Here is a 22055-nt window from a genome sequence, read left to right as displayed (position 1 = left end):
ATCGTAGGGCTCACCTTTTTCTGTTTACCATCTGTTAGGGATCACTCATTGCCTTTTGTTGCCTAATGTCCAATGCCTGAAAGCTGTTATTTAATATATTTTGCCATATATATAGGCATGACTATGTATTCATTTATTTGGCTTATGTGAGGTGAAAAATAGATCCAGTCCCTAAGATTCCATCTTAGTTAGAAGCAGAAATCCACTGAAAAATGCATTTGAATAACCATTTGGTAGATGTTGCTCACCCAGGATACAGATTCAAGTTGAACATGCCTTAAAACATATGATTTGTTTTGTTTTCTTCTCTTATCCTTTCAGTTTCACAGTCTGGTTTACTCAGTGCCTTCCTCTGGCTTGTCCCAGAAATCCTGTAACATCAATCTTGATTCTTTGAGCTGGGAAAAGATGTCTTTGGTCCATCCAAACTCTCCGTAGTCTGAAGAATTGGTAGTGCTCATCAGAGTTTATCAATTTGATGAATTAAACTAATGATACATAGTTATACAAATTTTATATATGTATATACATGCATATTACATACATATCCACAAATATTTTACGTTCTCTATACTATAATGACTAGTAGGCTGATAGGCTGATTGGCAGAGATATCTAAAAGCCTAAAAGCTAAAATGATCCAGCCTTAATAGGAACAGGGTCCAGTCTTCTTTTAAAAATCTTTGGTATGGTGTAGAATTTCTTGTTCAATAGAGTTGTGTCCTGCTGGGTGGCTGGATTAAAGAAAGGAATTTATAAGACTGTTGTAAAGGTACTGGGTGAAAGAGATGCTACAATTTCACAGCATCCCTCTGTGGAGCACATTTGCAAAAGTCATTATGATGCCTGTCATATGCTTGAGGGAACAAGCAGTGTCATAGAGTTGATGAAGATGCTGTCTGGAGTGAGGGCTCTCCAATAAGCAAAGAACATCTGTCACCAATATTTCTACTTCTCATGGTATCTGCAGCTTTGCTGCTCTTTGTATATACTTCCTGCAGACTTCATTTCACTTTTTTCCTCACCTTAAAAATATAGTCATTCTGCAATGGGATTAGGGCATGTCTAAGTGTGCTGCTGTATGATTTAAATCCCTGGCCTTACTATCTGAGTCCATAATCAAGCCATATAGCCTCTCGTATTTCTTTCAAGCCCCACACTCATCTCTTCCTTCCCTAAAACTCTCTTCCCTCACTGCTTCAACATTATCACTCAATAAACTCCTGGACTACTCCTTCCCAAATTCTGTATTTGGAGATTTGAAGTGTTTGAAATCAATAGAAAACTAACAGATATGGGATAATATTATAACTGATTTTTAGTAGCCAAAGAAAACCCTTTAATGGGATAATCTACCTCATTCAAGGAACTCTGGATCAATAGTCATCTTACATTTCAAGATAGAAAGAGTCACAGGATAGAGAAGGAGAAAAAGCAATTAAAAAGCCCAGAGACTTTTCTTCTTTGAAAGCACAGTATGTTTCATTCGGATGCAGTCATTTTTAAAAATTAAGGTAGACTTAAATTTCAATAAACCTACTTTGCACTTCCAAGATTTGAGTTACTTAAAAACTGTCATGAAGTGGATTTCCTTAGGGTAGCATGCTGAAGACAGGGCATAGATCAGAATCTTTGGCCTTAATCCTTTTGCTTCACACCTGAGGTTTGCACCTCTGTGGTACTTGCATGTAAATACCTGGATAGTGATAGGAGATTAAGAGAGGGAATCCCCTCTGAGGCCAAAACAGGAACTCTAGGATATGCTGGTGCTGCAGTCACCCATATCATTCCTGTGTTTATAATCCATGAGCCCTGCAATGGCCAGGACGATGGAGCAGCTACATGCCAGCCTCTATTTGCTCCTAGACTTAAATTGCTGGCTGAGTCCATGCTGGTGAATAGAGTCCATTTCTCCTGCAAAGAACTTAGGAGTGAGTCAGTCAGAAAGAATAGGGGGTGGAGCAGGTTATTAAGAATAGGCTCTAGAATTAGATTAAATCTTGTCCTCACCACTTTGTAACTGTGTGACCGAGGATGTCAGTAGGGGATACTTTTTCCCCCTCCTGTTCCCATCCTATGTGATGGGAATTTGTGCAAAAACGTAGGAGTCAGTCAAACAGAAAGTATAGCGGGTGGAGCAGGTTATTAAGAGCAGGCTCTAGAATCAGATTAAATCCTATCTTCATTGCTTTGTAGCTGTATGACAGTGGATGCCAACAGGGAATACTTTTCTCCCCCTCCTGGTGTTTCCTTCTTTGTGACAGGAATTTGTGATAAGTTATAAAAATGGACACAGATTCTTCCCCTCCCTGTAGTTACACCCCTTATAAGTACCATCAATTGTTCTTCCACTCTGCCTTGGTCTTTTTCTTTGGATGATGAGATGTAACTAAATATAACTCCAACAAAGCCTTAGAAATGCTTTCACATTGGGCCAGTTCTCTCTTGCACCTCTTGGGAGCCACTTACCTGCCGTGGGAAGGAAAGGTATTTCAAATAAGACCTGGTGACTGGGTCTGCTATCATTACAAATACCTCAAGTTCTCAAGGGGACAATAATGTCTTAAATGACATTTGGAGAGAAAGGAAAAAAATGGATGTTAAGATCTCCTCCCCAGATTTGATACATTCATTGTGCCAAAATTAATCTTTACTAGGTAATTTCTTCTCATTGGCTTTGAGCTCCCCAATTATGAATTCTGACAGACTGAATTACACCTTGCTGTAGCTGAAGAAAATTAAATCTCCATCTATCTTAACTCTATCAGCTTTGTAGTGCTCTTTGGCAATACAAGTCCATGATTTCTTCTCTAAAATTCGTGGAGTCATGTGTGTTTCTGAATTCAGAGTTAGTCAGATTATGTATACCAGTTATTTACATATCACCTCTAGTAGGATCTTCAGAAGTACCCTATAATCTAACACTCATATTTTGAAGCAAAGTATATGAATATTCATACTTGGCATGATACATAAAAACTGTAAATCACATCAGTCAGTTGAGGTGAATATTTGCTGTCAAATACATTTTGAATTTTGGAAATGCAGATGAGGGACTGTAGATAAGAACACAGGTTGGGGCCGGGCACAGTGGCTCACGCTTGTAATCCCAGCACTTTGGGAGGCCAAGGCAGGCGGATCACCTGAGGTCAGGAGTTTAAGACCAGCCTGACCAACATGAAGAAACCCCATCTCTACTAAAAATACAAAATTAGCTGGGCATGGTGGTGCATATCTGTAATCCCAGCTACTCGGGAGGCTGAGGCAGGCGAATCGCTTGAACCTGGGAGGTGGAGGTCGCCGTGACCCGAGATCGTGCCATTGCACTCCAACCTGGGCAATGAGAGTGAAACTCAGTCCCAAAAAAACAACAAAAAAATGCAGTTGGGGAGTCTAGGAATAAAAGTTTTCCTTTCCTAGGATATTGCTCTGGAGCTGAAAACAGTTTGTTTTCTACATTTGCAAAGTATGGGGCCAGTGCTACATAATGTTGTGTGTTCTAGTCACTCTTAAGACTTAAAAATGTAAGGAAGATCAGAGACTCAGACTTGAGTTAATGTATAGTCTTAAGCCTGGCTGAGCTGCGGTCCCTCCTGTGAGATACAACCCAGGCTATGTTGGCCATAGGAACTTTATTCTGGGAAGGCAGTAATAACCCTTCTAACTGAGACTAAAAAGGGGAAGAAGTGGGAAAATTGAACTTCTTTTGATTTTTTAATTCATATTTGAGTCATTTGGATTCAATGATAGTTTAAGGAAAAGAGAAGAAAGGAGTGAGGGCGAGAAGGAAGGAAAGAAGGAAAGATCCAGCTGACTGGCCTGGATAGAGGGGACTGAGCTATGGACAAAGAAAAAGGCCAAACAGTGAGGCAAAATGGGCATACATGGTGGAAAGAAGACTGGGGCTTGGGGGGCTGTGGTTTAATGCTCATAAAGAATCAAGGCCTCTATTACCCCCCTAGCACAATAGATTTGGGGCTTAGGACAGCAGATCAATCTTCATTTCTCACTCTCTAGCGACAAGGAATTTCTCAATATATCAAAAGCCCTGGTTTTCAGAAGCTCAAGGCTTGGGTGGGTCCAGGCCTCCTCATGGGGGGATGTTAGTATTTACATCCTCCTCAGGGAGGATCCCCCTCATGGGAGGATCCAGCGTACACTAGGATAGAGAGATACATGACAGCTATCGGTCTTACAAAATGTTTATTTGGGTCATAGGAGGAAGGAATAAATCATTGTTAACTTCTCCAGAGAAAACCATTACATAACTCTAAGTATCCATTTTTAAATAGAAGTTGAGACTTCACCGTATATTGTCAGTTACTATCTAGTAGAATTTTGTCCTTGGCACATGGACAATGCACATATTTTCTTTAAAAGCACTGTAACTAGAGGTCCCATATACCTCCTAGAATATACATGATGTGACTTCCTTTGAAAGGTGACCTGCTATTTTGACTAACGACCTTGCTAATATAAATGTCATGGAGAGATTACTAAGCTTTTTTTTTTTTCGTTTCTTACAAGAAAAGAGATTTCTCTCTCTCTTCAGTTTAATGTGTTACCTGAAGTCACAGGGTATCTTGATGGAGCAGCCAACACCAGAACCTATATAATTGTACCTATGGGTGACTCTGCCTGACCTTCCCATCTCCATGGGCAGTTACATAGTCCTGGCATGCATCCAAAAATGGCATGGCAACAATCACCTTTGTTTTATTTTACTTTGTCATCAATGGTTAATATTTCCTGGCACATCAGAAAAGGATTACATCTGGATGCACAGGCTTCCTTCTCCTATTGATAGCCTTTGTGATTTGTCATAAGCTGTTGATCATTAAATAAGCATGTCTTTTAATCATGACCGGTCTGGGAACAGCTTAGACTAACAATCCTAAGAAAAATCTGCCACTCTTTCCTAAGTCAGGTTCCTTTCAATAGAACCATATTATGTTGGGCTTTGTTGTATTTCCTGCTTTGGCCCAATAACGGGGCTTTAGTGACCCTTGCTTGTTTTGAAGAAGGATGACAGATTTCCTGCAGCTCTTTCTACAAGCAGGCAGCTGCAGAAACATCACAGTAATAAACCAAACATATTCTGGGCACCCAGGAAAGCTCCTAAACACTCACTATCCTTTTATTCCTTGCTCTGGGGACTTTCTTCTGATATGATACGGGACACATTTTCCACCCAAAGTTCTTGACCTTGCCATCAACCACGGTCATTCTCCTTTCTCAACCCTGTAGTTACGTAACTGTTGGGTTTTGTTCATTCAGATGTTGATTATTTGTCCCAGCCAGCCATTCAGAATGTACAGATTTGATCACAATTAGAGGTAACCTTGAAGATACAGACTGTACATTGATTACATAAATTTTAGACATGGTACTATGTCACTTAACTCAGGTAGAGATGAGATAAAACTATAGGTCACATTTGTAAATTCATTTCCTATATTAATTATCAGTTGAAACAATTCTTATGGATATTTAGGAAATATGAAGCAAACTTTGAGTACTTCACTTTTGCAAGAAGGACAGCCTGTCTCTCTAGCTACCTATTTTATTTTTTAGAATAAACTGGGGCCTGTCCAAGTAAATTACATTGCTTTTTTTCTGTTTTTTGCATTGTAAATTAAAATATGTACAGAAAGACACAAAGCAAGCTGAAAGGCTTCCAGCTTTATCCATGGCCCTGCAAAGGACATGATCTTGTTCCTTTTTATGGCTGCATAGTATTCCATAGTGTCTATGTACCACATTTTCTTTATCCAGTCTATCATTGGGGCATTTGGACTGATTCCATGTCTTTGCTATTGTGAATAGTGCTGCAATGAACATGTGTGTGCATGTATCTTTATAATAGAATGATTTATATTCTTTTGGGTATATACCCAGTAATGGGATTGGTGAGTCAAATAGTATTTCCAGTTCTAAATCCTTTAGGAATTGCCACACAAAACAAATGCAGGGTTTTATGAGTTACTACAAGGCAGAAATTCTTGTTACCATCACTCAGGTCAAGAGAGAAAATTTGTTAACACCTTAGAAGCCATTCCAACCATAATCCTCTCTGTCCAATTTTAATCACAAACTTGTATTTTCCTCTTCACTTTTGTGAATTTCTTTATACTTTTATTACTTCGGTGAACATCCCTGGGAGCTTCAGTTAGTCTGATCCACTTAAAGAAAACTGATACATCTTTTAAGTCTCCTCCTTTTATCCCTTTCTTTTCTTTATAATTTATCTGTTAAAGAAAGAAGGGCATTTGACCTGCATATTTCTCCACAGTCTTGATTTTGCTGATTGCCAACACAAAGTTCAGTTCAGCCTGCTCCTCTCTTCTAATATTGGCTGCAAACTGGATCAGATCAGACAGATCCTGCTTTGACTCAGTTTCTATCCATGTGTCAGGACTGTAGGCAGTGGTATGTTTTTACAATGGGAGACATTCGATATCTGGGTATCTCTCTTTTTGTGATGTTAACAGCCAATGATGCTTGATGACTGGATCCCTTACTAATTTGGGGAATTGCAAATGGGGTCATCCTAATTCTATCATTAATTTTCATTTATGAGGTGGGAAGCTTTTATAGCACAACCTTCCCCTCATCTACGATTTGGTTGTCTACTGGTAACTTATCTTGATTCCGCTTCCAGGCGTGTGTGTGTGTGTGTGTGTGTGTGTGTGTGTATCCATGTGGAAGGAAGTTCTGGGGGTTAGCTTTATGGATTTATTGGGGATTGACTGCTCCAGCCCCTTTAGGATACGCCACAGGCCTCTTCCTCTAATCCACACTTGTGCTGGACAATACCCCTCCTGGTGCTAACCCAGAACTGGCCCATAACACTTTCCACTGCTCTGGCTACTCTGGGCTTCTTCTGGTTGTGGTTATTTCAGGTAACTCAAACACCAATGCAGGGCTTATGGGTGCTGGTATTTTGTCCTCAACCCCTTGTAGTTTGAGAATTGTGGAGAAAAGCTGCTATCTAGTTTTATTTTTAGATATGAATATCATCCTTGCATTTTTCTTTTGCTATCTGGTTCTTCTTTCTTTTTCATGGTGGGGTTTGGAATGATTGGAAAGCAATGCAGCCAACACTGCTGACTCCTTCTAGAACCATATTTTAATTGGTTTCCTAGACATGAAGTGTAAGTCACATGCAAAACTGTGTGTTGGGGGGGTTGGGAGGGGTGAAATTGTAAGAAGAGGTCCATTTCATCAAAAGTACCAGAACTTCAGTTTTTATTTTTTTAAAAATTGTCTAGCCAGGCATGGTAGCACATGCTTGTAATCCCAGCTACTCAGGAGGCTGAGGCAGGAGAATCACTTGAACCTGGGAGGCGGAGGTTGTGGTGAGCCAAGATTATGCCATTGCACTTCAGCCTGGGGAACAAAAGCAAAACTCCGTCTTAAAAAAAAAAAAAATTGTCTCGTTTTCTAGATCTTACAAAGCTTGTAAGAACTGTTTCAGCCATAAATAAACCCCTGGCTTTGCTGTTGGACTCACCTGGGTTCAACCCTGGCTGTGCCATGGATTGACTCTGTGACCTTGGGAAAGTTAATTAAGTTATCTGAACCTCATCTGAAATTCAGAAAAAAATACTGTGCATCTCATGAATCCAGTTTTTCCAAGCCCATTCTCATATTTTCTTTCTTCCTCCTCCCACTTTCACCCCCTAGCAATACCTACCACAGATTCCAATTATTACCCCATAAAAATCTCTGGACTCTGTTCATTTTTCTCCATCTTCACTACCACTGCCATATTCACTTTAATGCAAAGTAGTATCTTCTCTTGCCTGGGCTAGTCAAATACTCGTCTAAACTATCTGCCGGCAGCCCCTCTGGGCTCTCTCGTACACATTCTTTAAACTCAGGCAGAAGAATTTCAAAACATAGTTGCGTCAAACTTCTGCTTAAATAACACTGATTATGTCAACTCTTTCCTAAAGCTCTTTGTAGTCTTCTCATTGTTTATAGGATGAGGCAGAATTTATTTTGAACCAGAAGGTCTGGCCTCTGCCATCTCTCGAGCATATCTCACATCTCTCTCTTCATTTCCCGTCTCTGTTCCAGTGGCGCTGGCCTACCCTCATCACAAGAAATTTGCACATGCAAAGTCCTCTTCTTGAAATGATCTTCCTTCCTTTTGTTGCTAAGTTAACTCTTAATGATGCTTCAAATCTCAGAGTAAGCATTTGTTCGTCGGGGGAAGTCTTCCCTGACCTTGTAAGTAGCACGGATCCTGTACAGCACCAGTGCTCCTGCCTCAGCACGTGGAACACTGATTTATGACAGTAAGTCATTAATGTCTCTTTACTGCACTAGAGTTTAAACTCCACAAGGGCAGGGAGAATGTTGTCACCACGGTATCCCCAGCCTAATGCCTGGCACATGGTACTTAGACAATTTTTATTAAATGAATGAATGGTGTTTTTAGATGGATATAAACATAAAAAACTTTTGCTGGTCTTGTGAACTGGTCTAAGCTATTTGGTTTTATGGAATAATTAAGTTCTTTAAAAAAATCTCAGTAGCCACCAACTTGCTGGAGGTCATGGGGTTGGTCACTTCCATTCAACCTCGTTAACAGGTTATGACAAAACCAAGTCTCAGATTACATTTGCCACCCACACAAAAATCACACAATCAGTGTTGTCAACATGATGGTTTTGTAGACCTTTGTGCTTCTTGATTATCTGAGAAAACTGCTTGAAAGTCATGACCTAGACAAATCCAGGAGTATCCTTGAGTGGGATTAATCCATGTATGATGTTTGGAGAATTTTCCTCAGGTTGTAACAACTGAGCTGTTCAGAATTCCAGAGCTCTCTGGACTTTCCAAACTCAGACACTACCTTAAAGCAAAACCATCAAAGCTTATGGTTTTTTAGGCTCCTGATTTATTCCTTTATCCTGGAGTATCACTTTCGTTAAACCCCAGAATTCTAAGAAAATATAGTACAATAAAGAATAAAGCAGTTCTTGTGTACACGTGATTATTGTAGAAATAAAGCAAAAAAATAGAAAGGAACTTCCCTCATTAAAAAACAAAGTTGAAGTCATTGTTCCCTAGCCATATAATAGTCACTCAAAACAATTCAGATAATTGTGATTTATTATGAACATTCCCCGAGCACCTGAAGGCTGAGCTTCCCTGTGCCTGTAATGAATGAGTCATTATAACTTGTTTGTGTAATACAGAGAGGAAAACAACAAGCTCATATCTCTCTCACACAAATGATAAGGTGACACACACTTAATCAAAATAAAGGACAAATAATTCAGAGGTCAGTTTTCAAAGGAATTTTTGAGCAGTGTTCTTTTCAGTTAACAGAGAAAATAAATTTCAGGAAAAGGATATAATAATCATTCAAATTAGATTAATGGTCCAAAACTGGGGGTGATTTTGCACCCTTAAGGGACATTTTTTGGTTGTCACCACTGAGTGATGTCTGGCATCTATTAGGCAGAGACCAAGGATGTGGCAGCTTAGCATCCTACAATGTACAGGACTGCACCTCCCACCCCACCCACCCACTCAGCAAGGAACCCTGGCCCAAGATGTCAATAGTGACACCCCTGAGAAATCCTGGGTTAGATCATAGATGAGGAACGGGTGAAGCTGGGAAGGACCTGCAGATCATTAGATCCGCAGATCATTAGAACTATTCTGGGTGTCAAGAGACAGTGACTAATACAAGTCACCAGATACCTGTAAGCTGAGCTAAGCCTAAGTTTTTTCTGTTTCACCATACTCTTATTATCGACTACATAATCTCGTTTTGTGTCCTTGACGACATGTTGAAAATAAATGAAGGGTGAATTTTATAGTAAGCTGAGGCATTCAAGGAAACAAAGATTTAAAATGTAGCTGATTTTTGAAGTGGGTATTGTAATTTTTATACTTGTCTTTAATACAATCTTTCCTAATTATTTTATTATTTTCTTCTCCTCCATCTTCTTCTTTCCCCACCTCCCCAGTAGTGCTTTCCATCCCTATCAGCATATGACCTTCCATATTTTTTAAGTTTATACAGATATAAAGACATAAACAGGCTGGTCATGGTGGCTCACACCTGTAATCCCAGTGCTTTAGGGGATAAAGGTGGAGGGATTACTTGAGGCTAGGAGTTTGAGACAAGTCTAGACAACACAACAAGATCCTGTCTCTACAAACAAAAAATAATTTAAATTAGCTGGATGTGGTGGCACATGCCTATGGTCACAGCTACTTGGGAGGCTAAGGTGAGAGGCTTACTTAAGCCCAGGAGTTCAAGGCTGCAGTGATTTATGATTGCACCACTGCATCCCAGCCTGGGTGACACAGCAAGACCTTGTCTCTAAAAAGAGAGAGAGAGAGAAAGGATATAAACACATATGTATTACACATATTCCCACATACATTTCTGGCATTTTTGTTTTATAAGTATGGATTCATGTAACACATAATTTCCTACAACTTGCTTTTGTCATTCAAAAATATTTCCTGGGAAGTCTTTTCAAGACAACTATTATAACTCTCTTTCTTTCTTCATTTAACAGTGTTTGTCTACCATAATTTATTTCATCATTTCCCTATTGATGGACATTTATTTTTATATTTTATTTTATACTTACTGAAACATGGTAAAATAATATCCTTTTGAAAATATCATTATGTCCTGGTGTTTTTATTCTTATAAGACAGATTCTTAGAAGTGAGATTGCATATTTGGGAGATTCCAGGTGAACCTAGAGGTAAGAGAAGCATCTTGATTAAAACTAGAAACTCTAAGGCTGGTGGTGGTGGCTCACGCCTGTAATCCCAACACTTTGGGAGGCCAAGACAGGTGGATCGCTTGAGATCAGGAGTTCAAGACCAGCCTGGCCAGCATGGTGAAACCCTGTCTCTACTGAAAATAGGAAAATTAGCCAGGTATAGTGATGCATGCCTGCAATCCCAGCTACTTAGGAGGCTGAGGCGGGAGAATTGCTTGAACCCAGGAGGCAGAGATTGCAGTGAGCTCACATCACGCCATTACACTCCAGCCTGGGTGACAGAGCGAGACTCCATCTCAAAAAGAAAAAAAAAAAAAAAAAAAAGAAAAGAAACTCTATAAACGGGAAGATGGATGTTTTAAATTAAATGACACTTGATTTTTAAATTAAAACTTTAAATAAAATTAAATTTACTAAATTAAGTTAAAAATATATGTGGAAAAATATGAGCAATTTCAACAATGTGTACTTTGGGGAAATGTTTATAATGCAAATAGTAGGCAAGATAAATAATTATTATAATATCCAAATAGCTTTTATTAATTGCTAGAAAATTGAGTAAAGAAAAGTTACATGCAACTCATTGAAAATTATATGCGAATGGCCGCCAAACACATGAAAATATGCTCAAATTCTGTAGAAGCCACAAACCAGCAAATTAAAGTAATGATGTGCTATGACTTTGTACTTACCACACTACCAAAAAATTAAAAAGAATCATAATACTTACTGCTGGCAGAGATGTGATAAAAAAGGATGTTCTCATATATTTCTGATAATAATGCAAATTGCAAGCCAGTTTGGAAAACAGACTGGATTAATTTTTATGAATTTTTATCTGGTCACAGAAGCAACTGCTGTTAAAGTGGTTTGGGAAAAGAACAGCTGAAAGAGGTTTCTTTGGCAGCTTAAAATACTAGTGGAACAGCAAAATAAGAGTGAAAAATAAGCTTCAATCAGTATGCACACTTTAACTGCCCAGCGGACAATTCTACCATATCATTCAAGTCAGATATGCAGTAGTTCTATCTCTTTTCTGAATTTCTGGATGGTAGTAGAATGAAGTCTTGGGGAAATCATGGTGGGGAGAGCATGTCTGATATATGGATTCCTAAGCTGTGATTCAAGCTGGATTCCAGATACACCAGAATTAAATGCTGGCATGAAAGGGACAAAGCTATCAAGTGCTTGAGGATTCTAACTGTGGCTAAATCTGAAATCAGCTGGCGATAGAAGACACAAAGGCACAGGTAGCAGGGAGAGGATGAGTCTGGAGCAATTCTCATGTCCAGGATACCATCCTTGAAGCCTGGCAACCTGGCCAAGCCTGGGCGGGCCATGTCCAATGAGGGAGGGTGTCCTGGGTGAGAAAAAAGCAAATTCATAGTCTGCACATGGGATCCATCTCTTTTTGTTCCTCACTTCTCTTGGTCCCTAGACTCACCACCCTAAATCATGTCTTTGAAAGTCAAAAGAGAAGGAAGAGAGCTCAGGTCCCAGAGGACTAGAATGTGTATCAATTGAAACTCTGCATTGTAACTAATTTCAACTCAAATGAGTACAAATACCGGTAGAAATTATCTATTAAGCCTGTAGCAGAGTGAAGATATTATGGAAACAGTCTCCAAATTTAGGTTTGTCCTAAATTTAGGTTCTCTTATAAATATAAATATAAATGTTCTCTTAAGAACAATAGAATGGGCTATTTTCCACTGGGATCATTTCAGAACATCTGAGGAATATAATCACTATGCATATGTGGGGAAATGTAATGGCAAATTAAGTTTCAGGTCAACTGGGATGAGGGGATAGGATAATCTGTAAGTCCTTTCTCACTCTCTACTTCCAGGCCCAGATGCCAACCTCACCCCTCCCAATCTGGTTTGTAGCACAGGGGACAGGGCAGGCCACAGAACTGTAGAAGGAAGTGAGAGCCTAGTCTCTGTTTCCCTCATTCTTTTTCCCAATAACTGCTGAACAGCCAACACACCTGCCAAAATAATTTGAAAGAAGCCTGGCATTAGAGCAAGGTCTGAGCAAAGTGCAAACTAACAATGGGGCCCTAATATGCAAGACTGTCTAAGCAATCACTGAGATTTATGATATTAATACCCATGATTTTTCATAAAGGCAGCAGAAAAAGGCAGCAGAAGGTGTGCTTCCTACATGCGAGAGTGGAACTTGGCCCAGATCCCCAGTGTTGGCTCCTATAATCAAAGCCAGTAGGCAGCCTCCCCCAGGCAGAGACGAGTACAACTGCAGCCACGCATCCTGGGGTAACAAGGCACTCCTTCTCTGTCCATACTGTAACTATCCAGGCTCTATCACTTAGGTGAGAGTTGTGTTTAGAATGAAGATGTTAATAGTGAGACTTTATGAGTCAGAGCCCTAGGAAAAAATTGGCTTGGAGTCTGGGTTTTGCGGACATTAACTCAAGAATGGGTATGTTGATTGATTGTATTCAGCCAAGAATAAACCTTTCTTGTGCAGCTGAGTCACAAGACCATTTGGTGCAATTGTTAATAGCTGAAAACTCAGTAATAAGTTCCATATTTCACAAGTGGTGTCTCATACCAGAGATGTTTCTTCATCAACCTGGACATGTTCCTTGCTTAAATATAGTCTTGGTAGTTGTGGCAGGTACATTTTAAGTTCTCCTTGCTTTTTTAGGTACCAGATGTGCCTGCTACAGATAATGCTCAGATGTTCCATGTCTTTCTACAAGGTGGGGGTATGCTTTGATGTTTTTCCTCCACAAAACAAATTTTAAGTGAAATTGGTGTATAACAAGGAAGATTGTTCCAGTGCATTGTTATAATCCAAAGGTTGTTAAAAATCCACTTTTTTGAGTAAAGAAGATAGTAAAAAGAAATATTATTTTTATGATGAACAAGAGAAAAACAATTATGGTCTTAAACCAGACAAAGATAATCAGGCATCAGGAAACTTCACTGCAAAGCCAACATTTTAAACTTTCTCCGTGGTGGCCTACTCCTGTCAAGAGACTCTCATTAAAGGAGGAGAGAATTAATACATACATGTCATAATCATGTGACAGATAGGTACTGTGAAAGCCAACCCGGTAGATATTTTAAGGAGTTCTCTGGAAAATTGAAAATGTAGGGTGGAACTTCTATTTCTAGCAAGATGAGGAGTAAGATACTGTTAAAAAAATACAAACTAAAAAAAATGTAGAATAAATTGAATTTTTAAAAACTTCAAAATATATATTTGAGCCTACTCATGTGATTGAAACACAGCAAATGTATTAATCAATAGTAATATATAAAATAAGAAAAATATAATCTAAATTTTTTGAGTTTCTTATACCGTTAAATGGAGAAGATATCAATGAATTATAGATGTTGGTAAGTTGTACACACATACTAAATTTCTAAGGTAATCACTAAAAATACCAGAATGTACACTTTCCAAGAAAACCAAGCACTACAAAATAAGTAAGAAAAGCACAAAGAAGAAACTTAGAAAAGCAGAATAAATACAAAGGTAAAGTAGAAATACATGTGCTTATATTGTTACATAATAAATATAAATTGTTTTCCTATCCAAAGACAAAGATTGTGAAACTAATATATCTTTTTAATCCAACATGTGCTATTTACAATGGATACTTCTAAAACATAAGGACACAGGAAATATTAAACTAATGAAAAAAAATACCAGGCAAACACTAATCAAAGGAAACCTTATGTAATTTTAGACTGTCAGAAAGGTAAGACTTTAATAAAAGCATTATTAAAGATAAAAAAAGGCCTCATGCCTGTAATCCCAACACTTTGGGAGGCTGAGGCAGGTGGATCGTGAGGTCAGGAGTTCAAGACCAGACTGGCCAAGATGGTGAAACCCCATCTCTACTAAAAATATAAAAATTAGCCAAGCATGGTGGTGCGTGCCTGTAGTCCCAGCTACTCAGGAGGCTGAGGCAGGAGAATCACTTGAACCCGGGAGGCGAGGTTGCAGTGAGCTGAGATTGTGCCACTGCACTCCAGCCTGGGTGACAGAGCGAGACTCTGTCTCAAAAAAGAAAAGCTACTATGTAAGATTTCAGCTTTAATTTATCAAGGAAAATAAACAAATCTAATCTTGAGTATTTCTAATAATGCAGTTGCAAAATATATAAATAAAATGGCAGATGTATAAAGAGAAATGTGAGACTTTTTACCATCACAGTGGTGGGAGAGTTATATATCTATTTCTGATTTCATAGATGTATATATATTTTCATTATATTAAACAGAAAAAAAATCCAGATGGATACCCCAATTAACCTGATTTGATCATTACACATTGTTTGCCTGTACCAAAACATCACGTGTACCCCATAAAAATATACAACTATTTACCCATAATAATTAATTTTTTAAAAAGAGGAAAAAAATCTAGTAAAGTTACTATCTAACAGCATATGTAGGAAATTTCTCTCAATGATTTGAAAATGAAAGTTATTTTAGGTATTTGGATTATTTACAAAACTTACCATCTGATAGGATATTAACAACACTAATACATCATAAATAATATGTACTATAGAGATTATTTTACCTAGTCACAATGCAATGAAATAGAAGTAGATAGTCAAAAAATGGCTTTTAAACTTTAAAATATTGAACTTTACGGCCGGGGGTAGTGGCTCACACCTGTAATCCCAGCACTTTGGGAGGCCAAGGCGGGCAGATCACAAGGTCAGGAGATCAAGACCATCCTGGCTAACATGGTGAAACCCCGTCTCTACTAAAAATACAAAAAATTAGCCAGGCGCGGTGGCAGGCACCTGTAGTCCCAGCTACTCGGGAGCCTGAGGCAGGAGAATGGCATGAACCCAGGAGGCGGAGCTTGCAGTGAACCAAGATCGTGCCACTGCATTCCAGCCTGGGCAACAGAGCAAGACTCTGTCTCAAAAAAAAAAAAATTTAACTTTAAAAATCCATAAAAAGTCATAGCTGAAATAATTTGAAAGCAAAGCAATAAATAGCCTATAATTAAATTATAACACAAAGTATAAAATAAATATCCATCAGTTTATACTGACATAAATTATTGAATAAACAAATAACAGAGAAGAGACAAATCTACCATGCAGAGAAATTTCAAATAATTTACATAAATATCCTCATGCCCTCTCCCCAAAGGAGCATAAGTCTCCATCCTGTAATGTGAACTGTGTATAGTGACTTCCTTCTAAAGGGCACAGTGTAGAAAGTGAAAAAAAGAATAACTTAACAGTAGAGAAACTTGACAAACACTACTTGAGGGAAAGTGATCAAAGTTAACATCATTAATGATAAGTCATGTCAATACTACATCCCTTTGAAATGATGTGATGAAAATGGCATTTTACTTCTCCCCAAAAAACCATAACCCGCTAACCATGAGAAAACGATTAGACAAATCCAAAGGAAGAACATTCTACAAAATGACTGACAAGTATTCTGTAAAATTATCAAAGTCATCAAAAGCAAGAAAAGTCTAACAAATTGTTACTATATAAAGGAGTTCAAAGGACAAGATAGATAAATGAAATGTGTTCTGGAACAGAAAAAAAATAGATAAGCACAAAAGAAATATGAACAAAGTATGAACTTTAATTGTTAATAACATATTAATATTGCTTCCTCAGTTTTAACAAATTTACCATAATATTTTTAGATGTTAATAATAAGTAAACTGAGTGTAGGGTATGTGGAAACTCTCTGTATCCTACACATTATCCTTGCAACTTTTCTATGACTCTAAAAGTATTCTAAAATAAAAAGTGTAATTTAAAAAGTCCGTAAGTTTAGAAATAAAATAAAAATTGTCTTTAAAAACCCACAAAATTCTTAGTGAAAATTAGTACTTGGAACAGAATGATTATAAAAATACTACTTTCAAAATTTGTGGGATTTAACTAAACGGTAGTTTTAAAAAAGTATACAGCCTTAAATGTTTATCCTAGAAAGAAGGAAAGTTAAAACTTAATTACCTAGGTATTCAATTTATGGAATTAGAAGGATCATCATAATGAACATAAGTAAAATAAAAGAATAAAATAATAAAGAACAATAATTATAAAAATACAAAATAATTATATGAGAAAGGATAAACGTAGACAAAAGCTGGTTGTTTGAAAAGACATAAAAATTGGTTAGATTAACCTGGAAAAAAAGGAACAGTCCCCCTCCCCAAAAAATATTAGAAATTTTTAAAAGACGTAATTATAGATGCAGCAGATTTTCTTACAGGTATATGTTATTAAAAGTGCATGCCAACATATTTTAAAACCTAGATGAAATAGACAGAAAATATTAAAACTGATTTAAGAACACCATGTGACAAAAAATGAGCTTAGAGATGAGTTATTCAAATATTTAAGGAACAGAGAATTCTGTCCTTATACCAAATCTTCCAAAGAATTGCAAAAATAAGGCCACTCCTAACTAGTTTTATGAGGCTCATATAACCTGCATATTAAACAAAGAAAAGAACATTTTGAGAACAAAATCAGACAAGTTCTGATTTATAAACATAGATGAAAAAAGCTAAGGAAAAGTGTTAGCAAACTGAATTCCATATTGTAGAAAACAAAAATACATGCTGGCTAAGCTAATTATATTCCAGGAATACAAGGCTGGGTCAATCATAAAAAATCTATTAATGTGATTAATGACATGGACAAATCAAACCAAAAAAATCATATGATTGCTTCAATGTATGCAGAAGAAGCATGCAATATACTCAACATTCGTTCTTTATATTTAAAAATTCCTTAATAAACTCAGGTAAGAGGAGGATACTTCAACCTGAAAGAAAAGGCACTACAACAACATTTTTAAATCACTATTCTAAATAGTAAAACTCAAAATGTTTCTGTTAAAATTAGAAGCATGACACATCTTCCAGCTATCAAAATTTCATTTAACATTATATTAGAGGTTCTGTCGAATCTATTTTTTGGTTCATTAATCAAAAATCTATTTTTAGAAGAAAAAAATCATATTATTTTCAGATGATATAATCCACATAGAAATTCAAGAGGAATTTGCAGACACTTACTTTTAGACTTAGAGAAATTTATGCAGATTGTCTATAAGTATAAGCTACAACTAGAAGATATAATGATGAGACATCACTTACTGTATCAATTAAAATATAAAACATCCACAAAGATAAAAAAGTAAAACCTTTATGAAACTTTGATTGACTTTGCATACCCAATTGAACCAAGATATAAACCATGTACATGGTTAATAAGACTTAAGTTACAACTATGTCAATTCTCCACAAATTTAATAGATTGATTTTATGTTATTCCTATCAATACCCCAAGAGGGCTTTCCATAGAACTTGACAAACTGATCTTAAAACTTTTATATGAAAAAGCAAAAGGACAAGAATAGTCAAAAGGCCCCTGGGATTTTGTTTGTTGGGAGGTTTTTAATTACTGAGTCAATCTCTTCATTTCTTATTTGTCTTTTCACCTTTTCTATTTCTCCATGAATAAGTTTTGGTAGTGTATTAGTCCATTTTCACACTGTGACGAAGACATGCATGAGACTAATTTTTAAAGAAAAAGAGGTTTAATGGACTCACAATTCCACCTGGCTGGGGAGGCCTCACAATCATGGTGGAAGGTGGAAGGTACGTCTTACATAGTGACAGACAAGAGATAATGAGAGCTTGTGCAGGGAAGCTTCTCTTTATAAAACCATCAGATCTCATGAGACTTATTCACTATCATGAGAATAGCATAGGAAAGACCCACCCACATTATTCAATTACCTCCCACTGGGTCCCTCCCACAACATGTGGGAATTATGGGAGCTACAATCCAAGATGAGATTTGGATGGGGACACAGCCAAACCATATCATTCCACCCCTGGCCCCTCTCAAACCTCATGTCCTCACATTTCAAAATGAATCTTGCCTTCCCAACAGTCCCCCAAAGTCTTAACTCATTTCAGCATTAACTTAAAAGTCATCAGTCCAAAGTTTCATCTAAAACACGGCAAGTCCCTTCCACCGATGAGCCAGTAAAATCAAAAGCAAGTCAGTTACTTTCTAGATAAAATGGGGTTACAGGCATTGGGTAAATGCAGCCATTCCAAATGGGAGAAACTGGCCAAAATTAAGGCTAAAGACCCCATGCAAGCCCAAAATTCAGCAGGGGAGTCAAATCTTAAAGCTCCAAAATGATCTCCTTTGATTCCATGTCTCACATCCAGGTCACGTTGATGCAAGAGGTGAGTTCCCATGGTCTTGAGCAGCTCTGCCCCTGTTGCAGGGTACAGTCTCTTTCCAGGCTGCTTTCATAGACTGGCATTGAGTGTCTGCAGCTTTTCCAGGTGCATGGTCCAAGCAGTCAGTGCATCTACCATTCTGGGGTCTGGAGGTTGGTCACCATCTCCTCATAGCTCCACTAGGCAGCACCCCAGTGGGGAGTCTGTTTGGGGGCTCCCACCTCACATTTCCCTTCCACACTGCCCTAGAAGAGGTTATCCATGAGTGCCCTGCCCCTGCAGCAAACTACTGCCTGGACATCCAGGCATTTCCATACATCCTCTGAAATCTAAGCAGAGGTTTCCAAACCTTAATTCTTGACTTCTGTGCACCTGCAAGATCAATACCACGTGGAAGCTGCTAAGGCTTGGGGCTTGCACCCTCTGAATCCATGGCCTGAGCTATACCTTGGCCCCTTTTAGTCATGGCTAAAGCAGCTGGGATGCAGGGCACCAAGTCCCTAGACTGCACACAGCAGAGGGACCCTGGGCCCAGCCCACAAAACCATTTTTCTTCCTCCTGGGCCTCCAGGCCTGTGATGGGAGGAGCTGCTGCAAAGGTCTTGGACATGCCCTGTAGACATTTTCTCCATTGTTTGTGGATTAACATTTGGCTCCTCGCTATTTATGCAAATTTCTGCAGCCAGCTTGAAGTTTTCCTCAGAAAATGGGGTTTTCTTTTCTATCACATTATCAGGCTTCAAATTTTCTGAACTTTTGTGCTCTGCTTCCCTTATAAAACCAAATGCCTTTAACAGCACCCAAGTCACCTCTTTAATGCTTTGCTGCTTAGAAATTTCTTCCACCAGATACCCTAAATCATCTCTCTGAAGTTCAAAGTTGGACAGGGGCAAAATGCTGCCAGTCTCTTTGGTAAAACATAACAAGAGTCACCTTTGCTCCAGTTCCCAATAAGTTTCTCATCTCCATCTGAGACTACCTCAGCATGGATTTTCTTGTCCATTATCATTATCAGCATTTTGGTCAAAGCCATTCAACAAGTCTCTAGGGACTTCCAAACTTTCCTACATTTTTCTGTCTTCTTCTGAGCCCTCCAAACTCTTCCAACCTCTGCCTGTTACCCAGTCCCAAAGTCGCTTCCACATTTTGTGGTATCTTTTCAGCAATGCCCCACTCTATAGGTACCAGTTTACTCTATTAGTCCATTTTCATGCTGCTGATAAAGACATACCCAAGATCAGGCAATTTACAAAAGAAAGAGGTTTAATGGACTTACAGTTCCATGTGGCTAGGGAGGCCTCACAATCATGGTGGAAGGTGAAAGGCACATCTCACATGGTGGCAGACAAGAGAAGAGATGTCTTGTGCAGGGAAACTTCCCTTTATAAAACCATCAGATCTCATCAGACTTATTCACTATTACAAGAATAGCATGGGAAAGACCTGCCCCCATGATTCAATTACTTCCCACCAGGTCCCTTTCATGACATGTGGGAACTGTGGGAGCTACAGGCCAGGATGAGATTTGGGTGGGGACACAGCCAAACCATACCAGATAGGTTGGATATTTCTAGGAATTGATCCATTTCTTTTAGGTTATCCAATTTGTTGGCATGTAATTGTTCAGCCTCTTATAAATCTTTTTATCTCTGTGGTATTTGTTGTAATGTCTCCTCTTTCATTTCTGATTTTGTTTTAATCTTCGCTCTTATATTCTTATTTAGTCTATGTAAAAGTTTGTCAAATTAGTTTATTTTTTCAAAAACTTTTAGTTTCATTGATTTTTCTATTCTCAATTTTGTTTATCTCTGCTCTAATCTTTATTCTTTCCTCCCCTCTGCTAACTTTGGGCTTAGTTTGTTCTTTGTTTTCTAGTTTCTTGAGGTCTAGGGTAAAGTTGTTTATTTGATATATTTTCTCTCTTTTTTTTTTTTTTTTTTTTTTTTGAGGTGGAGTCTCACTCTGTTGCTCAGCCTGGAGTGCAGTGGTGCAATCTCGGCTCACTCCAACCTCTGCCTCCTGGGTTCACGCCATTCTCCTGCCTCAGCCTCCCGAGTAGCTGGGACTACAGGTGCCCACCACCATGCCCAGCTAATTTTTTTTGTATTTTTAGTGGGTTTTCACCATGTTAGCGAGGATGGTCTCAATCTCCTGACCTCGAGATCCACCTGCCTTGGCCTCTCAAAGTGCTGGGACTATAGGCATGAGCCACCGCGCCTGGCCTGTTTTCTCTTTTTTAATGTAGGCATTTATCGCTATAAAATTTCCTGTTAGAACTACTTTTGCCACATCCTATATGGTTTGATATGTTGTGTTTTATTTTCATTTGTCTCTAGACATTTTCTAATTTCCCTTTTGATTTTTTTCTTTGATCCACTGCATATTTATGCATGTTATTTTTTATATATTTTTGAATTTTTCAGATCTCTTTCTGCTGTTGATTTCTAGTTTCATTCTATCACAGTCAAAAAGATACTTATTTTAATCTTTTTAAATTTGTTAAGGCTTTTGCAACTTTATATGTGATTTATCCTGGAGGCTATTTCATTTGCAATTCAGAAGAATGTTTCTTCTGTTGCTGTTGAGTGAAATGTTCAGTATATGTCTATTAGGACCAGTTGGGTTATAGTGCTGTTCAAGTTCTCTGTTTCCCTATTAATCTTCTGTCTGGATGTTCTCTCCATTATTGAAAGTAGAATATTAAATTTCTCTACTATTATTGTGTTGCTGCCTATTTCTCTCTCAGTTCTGTCAATGTGCGCTTTATTCATTTAGGTGTTCTGATGTTTGGTACATATATACTTATAATTGTTATGTTTCCTGGTGAACTGACTCTTTTGTCATTGTATTATATCCATGTTTTCTCTTGTGACACTTTTTGACTCAAAATCCATTTTGCCTAAAAAATTATGGCCACCATTGCTCGATTTTGCTTACCATTTTTATGAGATATATTTTCTTTTTATTTTTTTCACCTTGTCCTACATATTTTTAATCTAAACTGAGTCTCTTGCAGAGAGTATGTGACTATGTTTTTAAAAATTTTATCTA

Source organism: Pan paniscus, chromosome 1 (assembly GCF_029289425.2).
Source record: "Pan paniscus chromosome 1, NHGRI_mPanPan1-v2.0_pri, whole genome shotgun sequence".
Taxonomy (NCBI): domain Eukaryota; kingdom Metazoa; phylum Chordata; class Mammalia; order Primates; family Hominidae; genus Pan; species Pan paniscus.
Note: the sequence above shows the minus strand (reverse complement) of the source record.